The 7,809-nt window shown below is 37.5% G+C and overlaps 1 non-coding gene and 1 pseudogene across 1 annotated transcript; one reads left to right on the top strand and one right to left on the bottom strand.

Moving 5' to 3' along the window:
- Positions 1-777: 777 nt before the first annotated feature.
- TRNAL-CAA (transfer RNA leucine (anticodon CAA)) lies at positions 778-858 on the top strand. Its single transcript has one exon. It is a non-coding gene; the product is annotated as a tRNA-Leu (tRNA).
- Positions 859-1,863: 1,005 nt separating this feature from the next.
- On the bottom strand, positions 1,864-4,337 carry LOC121218397 (protein Ycf2-like; annotated as a pseudogene).
- Between the last annotated feature and the right edge of the window lie 3,472 nt (positions 4,338-7,809).

Raw genomic sequence — 7,809 nt, 5'->3', positions numbered from 1 at the left:
ACCAAGAAATAACCCCTCACGTGCGAAATTATAGAAGATCCCCTTTAAGATCAACCAATTCCATCGAATTGAGTATGATTGTATGTGTGATAGCATCTACTATACCAGGAATATCAATGAACCCGATTATTGCAATTGCTCAGGATACCCTTTTTTAGTTTAGCTTCTAGTTAGCTTCTAGAATCTATTTCTTAGTTCAAGGTCCCTCTTTACTAACTGGAATCAAAGAATTAGTAGATCTGTTCCGCCCAAAATGGGAATGGGTTGGGGTTATGAACTTATAATCTATAATCTGATGATCGAGTCGATTCCATGATTATAAGTTCGTTCCATACCGGACCAGACCAGAATAGGGCTATATACATTCTCATTATGAGAAGGGGTCATTCGAGCGTATCTAAATAGATACTATGTTTACATATGGATCCCTACGTCGTTACATTCCATTTAGGATTAGGAATGGGCGTAATCGAGCCTTATTTTTACATATCTCTCGTTATTTGGGACCCTATTCAGCTCTTTTCTTTTTTTCTTCTATTGAATCGATAAATAAATAGGTTTGATTGTCCATCTTTTTAATAGAATCTATATATATTTAATATAATCTTAATATAGACATCCTCCGGATACTTCAAATCGAAACAATTGGATGTCCGACTCGAGCCTATATGACATGACCGATCAATAGAAATACTCCAACACTCCACCTTTGTCATATATTCCATACATCACGCTAGATAGATATCATATTCATGGAATACGATTCACTTGCAAGATGCCTTGGTGGTGAAATGGTAGACACGCGAGACTCAAAATCTCGTGCTAAAGAGCGTGGAGGTTCGAGTCCTCTTCAAGGCATAATATTGAGAATGCTCATTGAATTGGAATAAGTTCGGCAGCGGATCACGAGATCTTGGTGATCTTCTCTATCTAATGAATGGGGAGTCCACTTTGAAATCATTCGCCCACCCCCGAGTATATGCTTCAACAGGAATCACGCACACAAGGGTAGACTGATACAATATAAACCTCTGGTAAAATGCCCCCCCGTAACCCAGAGGATAAAGTATATTACATAGTCCGTTTTAGGGATTGGCGACTTACCCATTCCGTGACTTTTGCACTGGACGTTCCAAAAATGGGTACTATCGGGTCGGGTGAATTCAATAATAGACGCCTGGTGGCATTCCAGCTTTCCTTCTCCTTTCAGGACCTATCCGAAAGAGAATCCAGTACTTCTCGGTCGTGAATATCTGAATAGGGCGAACCGCCCCGTGGATATCTTTGCTTCGGAACAAAACAATTAGAATAGAATTAGGCTCGGTCAACTGGAATGTGTATTATCCATATATTATCCATATAGGGGATCCTCCAGTTGAGAAGATCCATCGACCTGAGAGAAGAGAAAGGTCTATCTATTTTATTTAGTTATTCAGTTAAACCAATGATTCGTTATTGGAGCAGATAGCAACAACCATTTCATCCGAGATGCGTATTTTTGATTTTCCAATGGATTTACATATTTCATTAATGGAAATTTTTTGATGTAGTGAGTAATAGCTCCGGTTGTTCGCTGTTCAAGAATTCTTGTTTAGGCAGTTCATACCATCCATACATAGTGTTTTGATCTAAGATTTCAATTCTTCCATGTTTCAGCAGTAGCATATTGTTTTATGGAGCTAAGGTCCAAAATATGGAAGAAACAGGTGTTTCCACAACTCTACCACCCTGTCCGTTCCACTTAATCCCTATTTCATGGCCACATATCTTTCCGGCTAAGTAATGGGAAACCTTTCTCCTCTTACATGAATCCAATTTTCATTTCATCCGAGAAAAGCCATCTTTTTCTCAACAATGTCTTTGTCATTTGATCCAATAGATTCCGTTAGATAGGAACAGATTTGATAAATACTGATAACTCTCAATGGAGTATTAGAACGGAAAAATCCATTAGATAATGAACTATTGGTTCTAAGCCATCTCTGGCGATGAATCAATAATTCGAAGTGCTTTTCTTGCGTATTCTTGATAAACCAGCGTTTATATATAGATGTAGGAGGATCTATTTGGGAAGTAAGAAGCCCCTTTGACATCTCTTCATCTGCAAAGAATTCTCGGTGTGAAAACACAGAGACAAAGGGCTGATCATTGAATAGGAAAAAGAGTGGATCCGCAGGATCCCAAATGAATTGGCTTATTAGAAAAAAGCCTTGTTCTTTGGAAGATCTATCTCATGCCTGGTACTGCATGGTTCCACTCTGCAAGAACTCCGAATCATTCTCTTGAAGCTCATCCTTTTCATCATAAATGATCCGTTTGCCCCGAAATGACCCGGCCCAATAGGGAAATCCCAATTCATTTGGCCTTTCGATACAATCAAATAGAAAGCCCCAAGGGCGCCATATCCTAGGAGCCCAAACTATCTGATTGAATAAATCCTGAAGGAAGAACTTCAGGAAACTTTCGCCAATTTAGCCCTCAACTCTAGTGCTGCAATATCTTGTGAAGCCCATGGTTGAATGCTTCTCCTTCTTCCTTGTGTTGCTGCTCTATTCCTTAACTGCTACCCACTTTTCTTACGTCTCTGGATCTCCCACGAGAAATTGTGAGAGGAAAAATTGCTCATTCCGTTCTTTCTCTTTCTTATTTTTATAGGGTAGGTCCCCCTCTTAGCACACAGTCCTTTCTCCTTCTTTATCAAGTGGATATTTCTAGTACAGGTACAGTTGGTTGAGAATGACACTAATTGACAGCTGAGTCAGCATCTTCCTAGATTTGCCATGGCATTTGTGGTGGCAATTTATCCAACCTTTTGTCATGACAAAACTTCACTTCTTTTCCTCCTTTCTGCACATGTTATAAGCAACACAAATTTCTTTCCTCCCACAAGTAAAAGTAACATATAGTGGTATTGAAAGCACAATCCAAGCTTCATGATGCAATGTTATAAAAATACTAGTATAAATTCCTAAAATGTAACTAAATTTACTTAAGCACGAACAATTAACGAAGTCTAGATGCCTGAAATATAACTCTTTTCAAGAGTTATCACACCCACAAACTTGAGTTATTGCTTGTCCTCAAGCAAAATATGCATAAACGTAATAATTGTCATATTAACATAATCACCTTTGTATTGTTAGACCATTAAGAGAGCATTTTGTACTTTAGTTCTCCACAAGCTTATTTAGCAAAGGCAGTGCAAAAAATGTTACCCTAAAAGAGAGAAAAATCCTAAGTACTCATGCAACTTTCACTATAGCAAGTATCTCCTAATTTACTTACTTTATCTTTTAACTAACTTAGTTTTCCCCCTTTTTTTATTTGGCTTTATACATACTCAATTACATACATATTCATTTATTATGTATTTTTTTACTAGGGGATTCAGCTCATCACATGATCCTTTGACTCAACAATTACAATGGAGCATACACTAAATTGTCGAATACTCAATCATGTAACAATTTGAATACTAAATCATGGACCTAAGGCTTGTGACTAAAAAGATGGATGGAGCAAACAACTACCTCCTTAGCTATACACTCTTACTTGGACTCACATTTCTAGTCAATAGCATGATGGAGTAAAAAAAGTGGTGCCGACTTACTTGGCAATTCTAAGTATTGGAGTATTTAATGACATTTTTTTCTTGAATTTTCTTAAACATTGTCACTTTATTCATTATTAAGTATTGCCTTTGTACTTAATTTAGCTTCAAGAATCTCTAAGCTTATTAAAAGAAACTTACTATAGATAAATTGTAATTGGAATTAGGACATCCTAATTTTAGGGATCAATTTACAAGCAAACTATCCTAAGCTAAACTCACCTAATTTACTGTCACAATTTTCTAGGAATGTTGAAGAATTAAATTCCTCATTCAACATCATAGGCAAAAATATACTCATCATAGCCTAACAATTATTTGGCATTTATGTGTCATGGACAAATGAATGTAAAAAACAAAATGAACAACTATTCAAATGCAACCTATATGCACAACACACCCCCAAACCTAAGGGATGCATTGTTATCAATACATGAACAGACAAAAATATGAATGCACAAACATATATATAGACAGAAAATGATAAGAAAAAAAATGATGAATGCATGCTAAAATGAAATGAAAAACAAATAACATAAAAAATATGAATAAAGCTTGGAGCGAAATTGTTGTTACTTTAATTTGGACGAGTGGATTTTCGTGCAGCACGCTTATAGCGCTACTTCCTTTTCAACACGTTGATTGGCACCTCATCTTCCTCATCTTCTAATTTTGGGAGATCATCAATCAGCTTATTGATCTCATGATCTTGCTGTGTTATTAGCATAGTCAATTGAGGTGGGACAAGTGTAGTAGCATCCACAAGTGTGCAAAAGTTGGGTTTGCTTTTTTTCCGTCATGGTTAGTCTCAATACTCACTGATTTAGTCTTCTCTTCATCTCTCTCTGGTCCTTTTGTGGCCTTCTACTCATCTCCCTTCGGCCCTTTTGTGGCCTTCTCCTCAGTGGCAGGATGTGTAGGGGTTTGTCTAGTCTCATCAACCTATACTTCATCATCTTCCTCTTCCTCTGCATTAAGGAGCAGTTCTTTGGATAAGCTAGGGAATGTAAGCATAGGCCTGGTGAAATTCTTCTAAATGGATTTCTTCATAGCAACTTCTCTCTTCCTTACATAACCCCAGAATAGAGTCATTTCTTCTTATGCCCTACCCAAATTAGTAGCAATTGGTGATTACTACTTCTCAAACAAATTGAGCTGCTTGTGTAACCTCTCAAGAGAACTGAGCACTTGTTGCTCAAAGACATTAAAAGAAGTGGAAGGGGTTGCTAAGGCACAAGTTAGGGTGGAGGATGTAGAGGCAGAACTAGGAGGTAGATGTCGTGGCAATTCCTCCCCTAAAAACCTCATCACAATCTGCTTTATATTGGCCCTTTTGTTTGGAATCATATCTTCATTTGTTTGAACTAGAACTTTCACACGTTGGTAAAAGACAGTAATAAGGAAAGGAAAATTAAGGCTGTCAGCATTCTTCTGGGCACACCTATGAACCTCTTTAAAAATAATTTTTCCCACGTTGGTTTTTCTTGCTTTCGTTATAGAATACAGTAGCAGCATTCACTACTTTGAAATTGTAGAGTTATGAGTAGAAGGACTCGTTCTACAGTGTAGCAATCTTGTCTGGACACTGTCCACTTGGTTCCTTCCACACATAAATCCTTAAGAACTTGATTTAAGCCCTCCATCGTGATTGTTGTGGCAAACTGTGAATGTTAATCTTGACCATCAGGTAAGCCATACTGAGCATTGATAAAGGACTCATCAAGTAGCACTGAAAAACCTCTCACATTTATAAAAGCATTGTTGGGAGAGGTTAGGTCGAAATAAAACTCCCGCACCACCTTTGCTAAACCATCTTCTGGATACAAGCAAAAGATGTGCCACTTGTACTTTTTGACTATGGAAGAAACCGATTCATCATATCCCATAAAGGGTGCATCTTGAAAAAGAAAACCTTTTTCCAAACAGAACGAACGCTTGAAGGTGATATTTGTGTATTTCTCCTCTGTGGCTTCGTTGAAAAAGGTTCTTGGTGGCACATGGGGTGATTGAGAAGGATCACATCGCCATTGCTTTGAAAATTTTAGAGTGATTGGAAAAGAAAAAGGTGGACACTTTGAATTCTTTGTGGAAACACGAGTAAATGTACAAGAAAACAAAGGTTGAAGGTAACTGTAAAGAAGGTGAAATGATTAGGTTAAAGAAAAAGAAATAAAGGCGGAAAATGTAAAAAGTTACTGCAGACATGACGTGGGTGATAAGAGTACGGTAATTATGGCCTGACCTGGTGAGATGAGATAAAAAATGAAGCCCAACCCTTAGTATACCTACAATAAAATAAAAATAAAATAAAATTTATTAAACCAATCAGATGAAATAACCGAAGAAAGATAAAATTAACAAAGAAAAAGAAATAAATTAGAAAGGATAATGGAAATGTTGAAGTTATGTATTTTGGAGATCAATGGACTGTTTATCTTGAGTCACAGAAGCATCCCAATAATGCTTCAAACGTTATCCATTGACTTTAAATGTAAGCCCAGTCTTTATATCTTTGACCTCTATAGCTCCATAAGGATAAACATGAACTATTTCAAAATGTCTTGACCAACGAGACTTTAATTTTTTAGAAACAATTTAAGCGTAGAATTGAACAACAACACCTGTTGTGCAGGTTCTAATTATCGTGGCATAATCTTCTTATCATGCCATCTCTTGGTCTTCTCTTTGTAAAATTGAGCGTTCTCGTATGCCTGAGCTCAAAATTACTCTATCTTATCTAGCTCATGTAACCCCCCAAAAATTTAAGTCTTTAATTTCTTTGCTTGAAATACCACAAATTGCTTGTTTGCTTTAATGGCTAAGTAATTTAGGTGCGTATGGGAGTGTTTGAGAAGCCTGGGTTCAAGTCTTGGCTTTTGCAAAATCTTTAGTTTTGCTTTTAAATGAATCTGGACATTGGCAAATATGCCTTATAAATAATAGTGTTTGTTTTATGACACAAAAATAGCTTGTGGTCTAGTGGCAAGGTGGCGCGTTGTGTAACTGTGAGGTCTGAGGTTCAAGTCTTGGGTTGTGCAATGGAGTATTTATTTTGCTGCTTGAGCTGTGTAGGTAGTGGAGTTGGACTGAAACACAGCTAAGGGGAGTTTGAGTAGAATTTGAATGGAGTTGTTGGGGGAGTTGAGGAGAAATCAGTGGAATAATTCAAGGAAGGATAAGTGGAGTGATATTAGGAGAAAATCAAGGGAAGTGAGGAGGGAGGAGAAGTGTGCCAAAAATGGACTTTGATACTCAGAAAATTCGGCCAGAGGGGTATACTACTCATTTTGGGTATACTGCTCATTTTGGGTATATTTTTCTTTTCAATTTTGTGTAATGTTTCTCTCTTTTTGCTTTTGGTGCCAAATTCTCTTTTTTTTTTTACTTCTTTTCGTTTCTCTACATTTCCAAACCTTGATCGAATAGTGTTGAAGTAGTTTGTGTTGCGTCTTTTGTCCAGATTTCTTTTCTTCCTCTACCTCTTTTAGGTCAATTGTTTGTCGAATATTGCCCTTCTCTCCCTCTTTACCTCTTCAATTTTGTTTTCGGCTTGACAACTATTCTCTGACAGTTCGAATTCCTTGAGGAATGAAGCAGTATCTAGTAATATTAAAATCGTCAAAATCTTTCTCTCATCACTCGATGAAAGATGTCCGTCAAAGAGATTGTAGTCAAAATTCGTCAGTGGTATAAGTGGGCTAAGCCACATTTGACAATCGAGGCTTTGGTGCTTTGGCATTTCCAGGGGCTTTGGCCGTAATGGGCCACGTTGGGCCGAAATAGGCAGTGTGGGCTCAATGGGCTCGTGGGCTCCACACGGATGAAATCCATGATTTGTGGCAAATACTAGGCTAGGTTATGTAGATCCCATAGTCGTGGTGAAATCTGGGCTGAACAGGCTGCACAAGCGTGTGGGCCCACATGGGTCGAGTAATGGGCATTAGGCCCATTTACACCATTTTGGCATTTAGGTTACCTGAGTTACTCGAGGCGATTATGGATCTTTGGAGTGATCAATTTTTGCATCGAGACCTTAAAATAGGTAAAATAACCAAAATACCCTTAAAGGGTAAAATGACTGTTTTACCTCTAATAGATGGAAATGACCGTTATACCCCTAGAGGTAGGTTGACTGATGTGTTCATGATTTGTATATGACTGTTATTAAGTATGAAATTTTGCATACACGTATGATTTAT

Source organism: Gossypium hirsutum, chromosome D06 (genome assembly GCF_007990345.1).
Source record: "Gossypium hirsutum isolate 1008001.06 chromosome D06, Gossypium_hirsutum_v2.1, whole genome shotgun sequence".
NCBI classification, from domain to species: Eukaryota; Viridiplantae; Streptophyta; class Magnoliopsida; order Malvales; family Malvaceae; genus Gossypium; species Gossypium hirsutum.
This window is presented reverse-complemented; position numbering and strand designations above follow the sequence as displayed.